This window comes from Vicia villosa, linkage group LG1 (assembly GCF_029867415.1).
Source record: "Vicia villosa cultivar HV-30 ecotype Madison, WI linkage group LG1, Vvil1.0, whole genome shotgun sequence".
NCBI classification, from domain to species: domain Eukaryota; kingdom Viridiplantae; phylum Streptophyta; class Magnoliopsida; order Fabales; family Fabaceae; genus Vicia; species Vicia villosa.
In genome coordinates, this window is record NC_081180.1 from 79928296 (window position 1) to 79940743 (window position 12448).

At 35.3% G+C, this 12448-nt stretch overlaps 1 long non-coding RNA gene across 1 annotated transcript; it reads left to right on the forward strand.

The window, feature by feature from the left end:
- The first annotated feature begins 8013 nt into the window (after positions 1-8013).
- On the forward strand, positions 8014-10371 carry LOC131610474 (uncharacterized). Its single transcript, XR_009286509.1, has 3 exons — positions 8014-8436; positions 8845-8989; positions 10067-10371. It is a non-coding gene; the product is annotated as an uncharacterized LOC131610474 (long non-coding RNA).
- Positions 10372-12448: the final 2077 nt, after the last annotated feature.

The window sequence follows — 12448 nt, forward strand, 5'->3', positions numbered from 1 at the left end:
ATACGAATTTTGGGTTCTAACAGCCATTCTTTGCATCTCAATCCATCCCAAATCAAACCCTAACATACAATGTCAACCCAAGGCTTATACTAATCATCCAAAGCATAAGTAAGCATCATAATAACACATTTATATGAATTGATCAAGCATGCAACAAGTTATCTCAATCTAAACCCTTGGCATGTAAGATTCCCAAAATCCTACCCACATCCCTAACTATGGAACTCACCTCATCCCATGAAGGTTCTGAGTTGAAGAGGTTGAGAGGATGATAATGGTGCTCTGAAGGTTCTCCTTTGATCAATACTCTAACACCAAAAGTGTCAAACCCGTATGCATGTTGTTCCTAAAATCAGAATCAGCTCTTCATCTTCAAACACGTTTTTCTCCATGATAAAGAACATGCAAGAGGCGATCCATGTATGCAAATTGTAGAGAAATTCGTAAGCTTTCCAACGGAACCAGAATCAGCTCAATCGGAGTTATGAGCAGAGAGATATTACCTTTTTAGTGGAGGCTGTCCCTTAGGTGCGAAAATGGAGGAAGTGAACATGAATGCTTGAAGCTAGCTCTCTCTTTCTTGCTCTTAAGCCCTTCCAATAAGTGATTATTCCCACAAGACATAAATTTATTCCACCAAACATGTCTTAAGGACCATGCAACAAGGTCTTATGTCTAAATTACCCTTTAACTAAGTGGTAATTACAACAATGCCACTTAGTTCATTTCCAACTAACTCCATTAGTTCCATTATGGTTTTTGCACTTAAGAAGGATTACCCTAATGCCACTCTTCATTACTCTACTAATATCGCATAATCATGCTTAGACCAATATGGGATATTACAATATACAACATGATATATTATTTAAGATTATAAATTAAAAAGGGTTGGAGTCATACAACGGATAAAACTAGTTATTATAATTTTATAGAAAATAAATTCCAATAATTTAATTTTTAATATAAAAGTAGGATGTAATATAGAAATTAAAATTCTATTTTGTTTTTTAATTTTTTGAAAATTTTTTATTCAGTAATATAAAATAAGATGAGATTTGGACAAAAGGACAAAAAAGAAATTAAGTTATTGATGAAAATGTGTAAAAAAGAGGAAAAAAAATTAATTTCAAAATATCATGATTTTTTTATTTGGTTCCTATATTGTATTTTAAAAGAAAAAAAAGAGATGAAATAGAGGAGGTATAATATTTTCATAGGGCTCACACCTCTAAATGAAAGATAAATGTTAACTCAACTCTAATTCTAGGACAAATCACCAAATACATCACTAAATAAAAAAAGAGATTTTCTTTATTGACCCCCCTATGGGGTGATCCCCAACGAAAACTCCAACTTGCCCCTGCTTCGGAGATGTATCTTCGAAGTATTTTTTTTTCTAAATTTTTCCAGACTTCGGAAGTGCATCTCCGAAATCTTCAAAAAATCGGTGTTTTCGGAGATGCATTTTCGAAATAGATAAAATTTCAAAAAATACGTTGTTTTTAACAGTTAGCTATTATTTCGGAAGTACATTACCGAAATAATGTGTTCATATACCATTTTCCCTCCTTCACTATTTCATCATTTTTCTCCAAAACAAACTCAAACCCTCTCCAAAACTTCCATCAATATCAATCCATTTTTCATCTCAAAATCAAGTTTCAAACCGTTGATCACGTTAAAGGGAGCATAGAAAGCTACAATTTGAGGTAAACATCTCTCATTTCATCCCCTATTTCACTACATTGTTGCTGATTTCTATGATGAAAACTCTATCAGTTCGGAAGTTCCTTTCCGAAATAAGTCACCTAACAAATTTCGGAAATGAACTTCTGAAATAATGCCTGGCAGTATTAAAAAAACAGTTTTGACCATTTTTGCTAAATTTTGCATTTGTTAGGTATGGTGCATCCGGACAACATTGTCGTCGATGACAGAGTAGTTCCGGAAGATCTCAACGTTAATAACGATCTGGTTAACGATGTTAAATCCATGATCAATGCGGTGGATGTACGAGAACAATTTACAAATGATCAGAGCTTCGCTTGTCGTGAACAATTGTTTGATTGGGTTCGTAGTGAAGCTAGTAAACTTGGATTTGGCATTGTTAATTTAAGGTGCGACAATGGAAATAGTAGACGAAAAGCTTTTGTCGTTTTGAATTGCGAGAGGGGTGGGAGGTATGTACCAACAAACCGGGTGTTAAAACACGAAGACACGGGATCGAGAAAGTGTGGGTGTCCGTTTAAGTTGCGCGTGACTCAGAGGGTTGATGATTTGTGGCGTTTAATCATCATTTGTGGAATTCATAATCATGCCTTGGATGTCAAGCTACACGGGCATCCAACAGCGTGTCGGTTGTCCCGCAAAGAGAAGAATGTTATTTCGGATTTATCGATTATCAAAGTGGCGCCGAGAAACATACTTGCCGATTTGAAGCGAAAAAACCCGGATAGAGTTTCAAATATCAAGCAAGTATACAATGAACGGAACAATCTTAAAGTCTTGAAAATGGGCCCTCAGTCGGAAATGCAACAAATTTTGAAACTATTAGGCGATAACCAATACGTGTCAAGCTTCCGAACGTGCAAGGACAAAGTTACGGTGCGTGATATTTTTTGGACTCATTCCGAAAGTATCAAATTGTTCAACATATTTCCAACCGTTCTTGTGATGGATTCGACGTACAAGACCAACAAGTATAGGCTTCCGATTCTAGAGATTGTCGGTGTGACCTCGACGGACAAGACATTTTCGGTCGGATTTGCTTTTTTGGAATGTGAAAGAGAAGATAACTTTACATGGGCTTTGGAAATATGCAAGTCTTTGTTGGTTGATAAAAAAAATATGCAAAGTGTCATTGTTACCGACCGAGACAATGCTTTGATGAATGCGGTCGATACCGTCTTCCCGACATCGACCGCATTACTTTGCCGGTATCACATAACGTGTAACGAGAGAAGTAATCTCAAACCCACGGTTGACACGAAAGATAGGCCGGATGAAAACGGTAAAGTCATCAAATCCGGTGTTGTGGTGGATAGGATTATGGCCGCATGGAGGGAGATTTTAGATGCACATTCCGAAGAGATGTATACCGAGAAATTGGTACACTTTAGGTCTTTGTGCGTTTCTATTAAGACTTTTTGTCATTATGTCGAATCCACTATCCTTGACAAAATAAAGGAAAAAGTTGTTTGTGCTTGGACGGATCGAGTAAGACATCTTGGTTGCACTACAACTAACCGAGTTGAATCCGCACATCGGCATTGAAGAGATGGTTGGGTAATAACAAGGGGGATTTGTATCGGGGATGGAACACCGTGAACCAAATGCTCGAAAATGAACACAATGAAATTCAAACATCTTTCGGTCGAAGCAAGACGGTTATGGAACACCAGTTTAAGGGCCAAAATCTATTCTCGCAATTGATTTACAACATATCCCGTGCGAGATTGAATTTTATGTTTCATGAAGCAAAGCGGGCGGAGACAATGGGTCCGGATAGTTCTAAATGCGGGTGCACAATTAGAAAAACATACGGGCTTCCATGTGCTTGTATACTTTCTAAAAAGATAAAGTTGAATTCACTGATACGCATGGATGAGGTAATCGACCATTGGAAGAAGCTCCGTTTTGATGATTTCGAGTCGCCGAAAGAAAATGATTCCAAAATCACCATCTCCGACGAATTGGAAATGATAATGTACATGTTTGCTAAAGCGGATGACACAATAAAAATGCATTTAAAATATTTATTGCGAAAAATTGCATTTCCGGAGACCACCGATTTGAAACCGCCATCTCAACCGGTTAAAATGAAAGGTGCGCCGAAAAAGCCGAAAAATACCCAAGAAGACACATCAACCAAACGATCTCCTTCCTACATTGAACATGTTGATGCATTGATCCCGGATTCACCAACACCAAAGTCAAAGTGTAGTGGTAACAAAGGAGCACGTATTTCGAAGCCGCCTCGCACACCTCCGATCAAAAAATCTCCCATGATCTACATTGATGAGATGCCGCTTTCTATGCACAAATATATTGATAACATAGTTGGTGTTGGAGCCGACGGCAATTGTGGATATCGGGCTGTTGCGGGTTTGCTCGGAAAAGGAGAAGAAAATCACACACTTATTCGACGGGCACTTATTTCAGAGTTGACTTCGCATAGGGACATCTACGTCCGACTCTATGAAAATCAAGAAACCTTTGAGAAACTTCATGATTCACTTGTTCCATCACTAAGCAGTATCGCCCTGGTTTAGAAGTGGATGTCATTCCCCGATATGGGTCATCTCATAGCAAATGCGTACGATCGGGTGTGTGTCGATTTGACGAGATTTGGATTATGTGAGACATTCTTTCCACTTCATAGCCGACCGCCTTTGGACGCGTCGAGCCGCATCATATGTATCGGGTATCTAAGATTGCGCCACTTTGTGCAAGTTTTTTTGAAACTGGGGTGTCCTATACCGGCTACTTCTTGTCAGTGGACGGCTCATCATACAAATGAGGCGGAGACTTGGCCGTATCCTTTCGTTGAAAGAATGACGGAGTTTGAAGAAATGATGAAGCAAGAGCGTGAGGAAATAGAGAGCGGTCGAAGAACATATCGATTTTAGATCTAAGCGCCACCGATTGGTTCGGCGAATTTTAGTTTTAACCGGATCGTTTTTTTTGTAATGACCGGTGCGTGTAATTTTTTGTATGTATTATCGTTTACCATGTAAAATCAAACTGATTCAATACATATATAATATAAGTATGTTTAATGTTGTCATTGTTTATGTTGTGTCTATTTTGTATGTAATTGTTATTGTTATCTCAAAACAGAATGCAATGCACAAAAAAAATTTTTTCACCTCTGTTTCTGCATAATTCAGAAGTTCATTTCTGAAATATACATGTTTTTGGACTTATTTCGGAAGTTCATTTCCGAAACATCCACTGAATGTAAGATAAGGTTTGTTGGGCCATTATTACTCCAATAAGTCTATAAATACAACACAATCTTTTTCATCCTCATCACACCATAAAACACCAATGACACAAACCTTACCCCACCTAGCATTCGTCTACTTCACTAGTGGCTACCCGATTCCATTCCAATTCCGCTTCTCGCGCGACACGCCGTTTGCGGAATTGATAACGTCGCTCAACACGCTATTGCAATACTCGGAAAATCGGAAGGTTGTCAAGCTTGAGTACCGCTCGCCATCACTAAACGACAAGGGAGACGTTGAGTTCACCCCATTCGAGGTCAAGAACGACGAAGATTTAGCAGTTTCGTGGACAACGTTCGACCGATTTTCTTCGAAGGGTCCGATCGAGTTGGATGCGATACTTCAAAGATCGGGGGCCGACGTTATCAAAATGTTGACTCATCCTCACCTACCCGTGTTTAACAATATGTAACTTTAATTTTATGTAATGTGATCTTTGTAATCTTCATCCTTTAAATAAATTGAATCGTTGTTGTTTGTTATTTTTCTTCTGTATCAGACCTTATTTCGGAAGTACATTTCCGAATTCTTCCAAGGGGGTGAATTCGGAGATGCACTTTCGAATTCACCTATTTTCTGGAAAAAAAAAGCATTATTTCGGATGTACATTTCCGAAATCAGTTTTTTTCATTAAAAACAACATGTTTTCGGAAGTGCATTTCCGAAATCACCTTTTTTCTCATAAAAAAGTGACTTCGAAAATGCATTTCCGAAGTTTATGGCATTTTGGAGTTTTCGCCAGGGGTGACTAAGAAGATAGGGAGGTGGATAAAGAAATTCATTAAAAAAACTAAGAAGAGGTTTCTATGTAAACTAGTCATGGGGATTAACACCAACTAGTGGCCCAATGTACTTGAATAAAAGAAAAATCTGTTGAGTAATGCTATTCATACACCTAATTGTTACACCAATATTTACACCCAACAGTACTTTACAGTAGTCACTAAATTTGGTTAATGCAGTGTAAAAACTTGGTTAATGCAGTAATGAAGTTGGTTAATGCAACTTCCAGGTATTAAAAATATTTTTTAGCAGTCACCAAACTTGATTAATGCAATGTAAAAACTTGATTAATGCAGTAATAAAGTTGGTTAATGCAACATCCAGGTATTAAAAATATTTTTTAGCAATCATCAAACTTGGTTAATACAGTGTAAAAATTTGGTTAATGCAGTAATGAAGTTGGTTAATGCACGTCCAGATATTAAAAATAAACGTCCGTACATAAATAGTATTCGTCCATACATGAATAATATTCGTCCGTACATGAACAATACCGTCCGTACATGAACAGTGTCATCCGTACATACGGTATAGGTGTAAGATTTGGTGTAAGAATAACATTTCTGAAATCTGTTTTGAAATTCAAAACCCTTGACTATTTCCATAAAGTTAGTAGCCACATTGATCCCGATCAAGCTAATCTAGCAAAATTCACCCAAAGCACATACGCCACTTCAAAGACCATGATAATAGATTTAACAACCCAAAGATTATCAACCGATGCTTCTTCCAAAATCAAAGTGTAATCCATATAATGAATGCGAGAGACCACTGGATTTAAGGAACCTATACTTTGAAACTAGAAAAGAGACTAAGACCTCCATCCCTCCAAACCACACCACTCACCCTTTTAGCAATTAAGAGAAAAAGAAACATGCGTGGCTAACGAGTTTCGTTATTTGAATAAAAACTCTTTAATATAACAACCATTGCCGAGATATGCTAGGTTGCCAATCAACACATAAGCTTACATCTAAGCCTGCTACCTCTCAAGAAAGGTGGACATTTTTTTTTAGTGTTTTTAAAGGCAACAAACCAAGAAGGTAAGTCTAAAGTCACCAATTATAGAAGGTGACTTCAGCATTGGGATCAAAGCACCAAAATAGAAATAAAAAAATGTAGGGTAAAGTGGCCATGAAAAAAACTAATAAAACATGACACCCACATCCGACCTCAAAAGCTTCCACAACCTCTCAAAAAGGAGAAATTGAAATCATATAGACCAAAAATTTAATCCCTCCTCTAACTAGGCCAATAACTTGTATTAAAACTCTCTCAAGGTATCCTTTGATTACATTTTATTAAGAAGTGCACTACTAAAAATATACAGTTTACCTGCGGAATTTCCTGTGGAAAATTTTCCGCAGGAATATCTGCGAATTTTCCTGCGACTTCATTAAATAAAATAAATTCTCCTGCCGATCTGGAATTTGCAGAAAATTCCGCAGGAATAGCTGCGGATTTTGCTGCGGAATATATATTTCGAATAAAAGTCAGACTATATTAAAAACTTCGCAGGTAATTTCACAGGAAATCTTTCTGTGGAATTTGCTGCGGAATTTATTTTGAATAATAACCAAACTACTTTACATATTCCGCAGGAAAGTTTTCTGCGGATTTTGCTGCGGAATTTATTTTGTATTATATTTTATTATTTTTTTGAATTAAAAATAATGTAAAATATTTTTCTTTTAAAATAAAATGTTTTTTTACAAAAAATTTATAAGATTTAGATATTTTTTAAATATAATGTAATGCTTGAATTTGTATTTTAATAAATGATATGGAAATTTTGAAAAATAAAATTAAAAAAGGTTTAGAAAAATTGAAAACTTTAAAATCTTAATAAAAATTTTAGAGTTGGAATCCAACCTACTATCTACCTTGGACCAAAAATATGACCATTTTCACCCAATAACTTGATTTTTGCTTTTAATTCACTTTAGTAATATTAGCATGAATAGATACATAGAATATTGTTTATTAATTAATTGGTATAGAACATTGTTCATTAATTAATTGGTTTTGTAAATAATATTATAATAAACAAGTAGACTACACAATACATGTAATACTCTATAGTGCTGGTTTTGTAACATGATATAATTCAAAATCCCTATACAAATGTCACTAATTATTAATATCATTTTAATTTAGAAAAGTTAATATATAACTAATAAGCTTCTCCAATCCTATATCTTAATGCTTCAGCCATTAACCAAAAAAAATCATTTACGCCGCCCAAAAAACTAGATACCCACTCAGACACAGTCACTCACCCAAACACCCTCACTCCCTTCTCTCCGTCCAAAAAAAATCAAACACGTAAAAAAAAAATCAAACACTCTCACTACGATCCCGTTTCGCAAGTCGCCGGCAACAATGGACGGCGAAGAATAACAACATGAGCTTCCCGATCTAGTAAAAGCACTCGTCAGCCACCTCACTCCCTCTGTAACACCCGACGCTGCCGCCATCACCGAATTCATCAATCGTCGTCTCGCCACTGAAGCTATATCCTCTGTAGCCATCTCATTGCGAATCCATCAAACCTGAGTATGTGAAATTGGTTAAGGAAGAAAACCATGTAATGGAGGAGGATACGGTAACTGACGTGCTTTGTGCTTGTCAAGGAGTTGATGTAAGTATATGAAAGTGGATAACTGTTACTTTTTTTCGGATTCAATTAGAGTTTCTAGGAAACTACTGGATGGTTCATAGGTTTTGTGAGTTAGGAGTTTTATTGACTATTCTTGACGAGTTTTTGTTGATACTGTTGATGAGAATTACTCTTTTGGCATTGGCTTGAGTTTTGCAAACAAGGTGTTTGTTGAAATTCCACACTGAGTATACATATGTTGATTTTGAGTATAACTTGTTTATAATTGTTATAACATGTTTGAAAATAGATATTGTTTTCTGAGAATGCATTATTTCTTGTTTGGTTGAGTACAAGTTCATTTTAACAAGCCACAACTCTGAGAATGCATTATTTCTTGATGTGATTTGTGCATACTCTTTCTCAATTTTATTTTTATGTACTATATAGATATTGTAACAAATGTTGACGCAACTGCTAGACCGAGATATTGGCGCTCAAATTTCGAATATTCCGGTTGATGTGATGAACGTTGTAGGCGCTGAGTCGAAGTGTTGAGCCACCAAAGTATGCAACAGCTAAACCGAAATATTTGGTAAGTGGTTATTTTGATTATCTTCATTTCTATTGACAAGTTATTACTTACTGCACCACGCCTAATTATCAAATACAATAGTTAAAATTGATTATGTAGAAAGAAAATGAAAAGAATATATAGAATTAAAACTTTAAATTGATAAAAAAAGATTATAAAAGAGAGAAAAACTTACAAAACTTTGAGTAGTGCTTGTTGAACATTCCTCCTGTTCTGCACATGTAAGAACATTTTGTCCCTTTCATCTTTAGTATTAGTAAACTCTCTTTTTAAATACTAAGCCGTTGCCGCATGTTACAAGCAATGAATCAGATTTGCTTTAATATAAATCTTAAGATTTCACTTTATTTAATAAATATTATTTTTTGATTCCTTAAAAATTATTCTGAATTAGATTTGCTTTAATATAAGCTCTTTTAACTTGATCAATTAGCTGGCAGTAACTTATATAGGAGCTGCAATGGAAATGGAAATTCCTCGACATCGAACATTATGTCTGAACGTTATTATGTCTGAATTAGATTTTGCTTTAATATAAGCTTCTATTTGTTAAAGTAGTAATACATTTAACAGTCTGAACGTTATTATGTCTTAACATTTTGTTTTGGTTGTGAAATAAATATGCTTCAGCAGATCGAGCATTCTTCATCCCTTAGTTTGGTATATGAATAAAATGTTACTAAGTAAATTATCATTGATGTTATTCATTGTATTGACAAGGTTAATTAATTTGCAATGGACCACTTAAGTTGTATTTGTCAGGTTTTTCATTTATAAGTCATAACTTGTTAGTAGATCATTGTTGGTTGGGTTTGATTTGACTAATATTTTTAATATTGACATCATTAATCTTAAAGAAAAGGGTCAAAGAAAATTGTATACTCTTCCTTGGAAACACTTATGCTTAAGCTGATCAAGCACTGAGAACCTTCTTCATATTAATATAAAGCAGTTGATCTAAAATTTTCTGTTTGCAAGGCTTTTTTAATTTCATTTTGTGTTCATAGTTAATGGAAGTATCACTTGTCATGGAATTATTTGGACCCTTATGCCAGTATTGCTTCCAATTCAATGCAGGATTGTTTCTTTACCTGCCAACCTAGACTTCATGATCTTCAACCATCGAGGCAAAGTTTACTCCTGGAAACTAATTTGAAGCTGAAACACTAAGGACTCTTGTATCAACCATCAAGTGTCATTATCCGTCGTGTAAGAAAAATAGTCTCTTAATAAGAAAGAATTTGAATGTGTTTGATATAACTGTTGGTTGATGTATGAAATCCTGTTGTAGCTTATGCTTATCAGTAGTAAGTACTGGTTACTTGCCCTTGTAATTTTGACAGGATTTTACTATTTGTATTATTTATGAAGAGCCAACTTTCACTTTGCAGTTAATGAATATATAAAGTTAGCTGTTAATGAATTATTTGTATTATTTATAGTTTTATTTTATATTATAGTTATTTTAATATATAATTTATAATGTTTCAAAAGTTTATTAAAACGAAAAAATTATTTAAGATAGAAAGTACCTGCGGATTTACCTGCGTATTTTACCTGCGGATTTAGCTGCGGATATTTCCTGTGGATTTAGCTGCGGAATTACCTGCAGAACTTCCTGCCGAAAATATTACCCACGAAGGTTTTAGCTGGGGACAAGAAACCGCAGGAAAATCCGCAGGTAACGTGTTTCCTGCGGAAATTTAGCTAAAATCCGCAGGAAATTTGTGTATTTCTAGTAGTGGTGTTATTAATTTATACCTCTGTTACACACTCATATAAAGGTTTATTGCTTTTAAAAATAAAAACTCTAGACTTATGTGTTTGTCATGAAGTGTTGCTTAGGAATCTTTTAAAGGAACATAAAATCTAACAAGAGGAACCGACCTAGACTTTTGTGGATAAAAAGTCAGCCATAGCTCTAGCAAATAATCCTATTTTTCATGATTGTAGAAATCATATTGGTAAACACTATCACTACGTGAGGGAATATATAGAAAAAAAAGTTGTGCGTGTTGAATATGTGAAGTCTCAAGATCAAGTAGTTGGCATACTTACCCAACCACTTAAGTATGGAGACTTTATCAAGATAAGAGGATTACTTTGAATGACACTTCAAGTCTAAGAGATGATTTTGGTAGAGTCATTGTAATAAATGTATGAAGTAAAGATATGTGTGTAGAAATACCTTTCTCTCTCACACACATTCACACATACATACAATGTCTAGAATACTCTAGGTATATGTATAATTCTCTCTTATGGCTATAAATATGGGTAAACTTAGGAAATTTCTTTACCACCTCCTAACCTTCTTGGTCACCTCTGGTGAATTTACAAAAATACCCCTTGTTTCAGATGTTCATTTTCGAAAACGTACTTTTATTGAAAAAAAGGTGTTTTCGGAAATGCATCTCCGAAAAGGTGAATATTTTAATGAAAAATATTGATTTCGGAGATGCATCTCCGAAATAAAGTTGTTTTTCAGAAAATTGGTGTATTCGGAAGTGCATCTCCGAATTCACCCCCCTTGGAGGAATTCGGAAATGCACTTCCGAAATAAGGTCTGGACAGAAGAAAAATAACAAACAAGAATGATTCGCTTTATTTAATCGGATGAAGATTACATCGATCACATTACATAAGATTAAAGTTACATATTGTTAAACACGGGTAGGTGAGGATGAGTCAACATTTTGATAACGTCGGCCCCCGATCTTTGAACTCAACATCACTGAACCAAACCCAACCCTTGTTCACCTACCTCCTCCTTTTCATATTCCCGGTAATTACACTTTCTTTACTTTTACTGTTTTTTTGTTCTTACATTCCACTCACATTACTCTCATGATCATGAAACCCTCACATTACTCTCATGATCATGAAACCCTAATGGGAAAATACACCTAATTTAGGGTTTGTTTTGATTATTCATCCAATGTTTTTACCAAGAGGTGTAGAAATGGTTGCCCTTTTGTTAACACAGCTGTTATCATTTAAACATGTTGTAAAATATCTTGTAGGATACTGTATGAGTACAATTAATGAGTACTAGTACATTCATATATATGAAGCGTGCTTTAGTCAAGTTTAACCCGATTGACTCTCATATGAGTGGGAATTTGAAAAGTCCCGATCCTGATGATAAAAGAATGAGGTTAGAAAGACGATGGAGGAGACGCTGCAACAGGTTAGAAAGTTCTGATCCTCTAGAAATCCATACCACACTGTAACTTACCAACATAATAAACAACAACAAAAACTATACACTTAAAGTTCAAAAAACTTATGAGCAAACTATACTTACATCATAGTGGTGTAGATCCTTATCAGCCACTCGCAACTGAAAATGATTAGCACGAACTTGAATTTTCCTTCCCAATTGACCGTAACCAGGTCGGTTAGGGAACCTAACCGCCTTCTGAGACGACGGAGCCGACTCTAGAGTAGCCTTCTGTT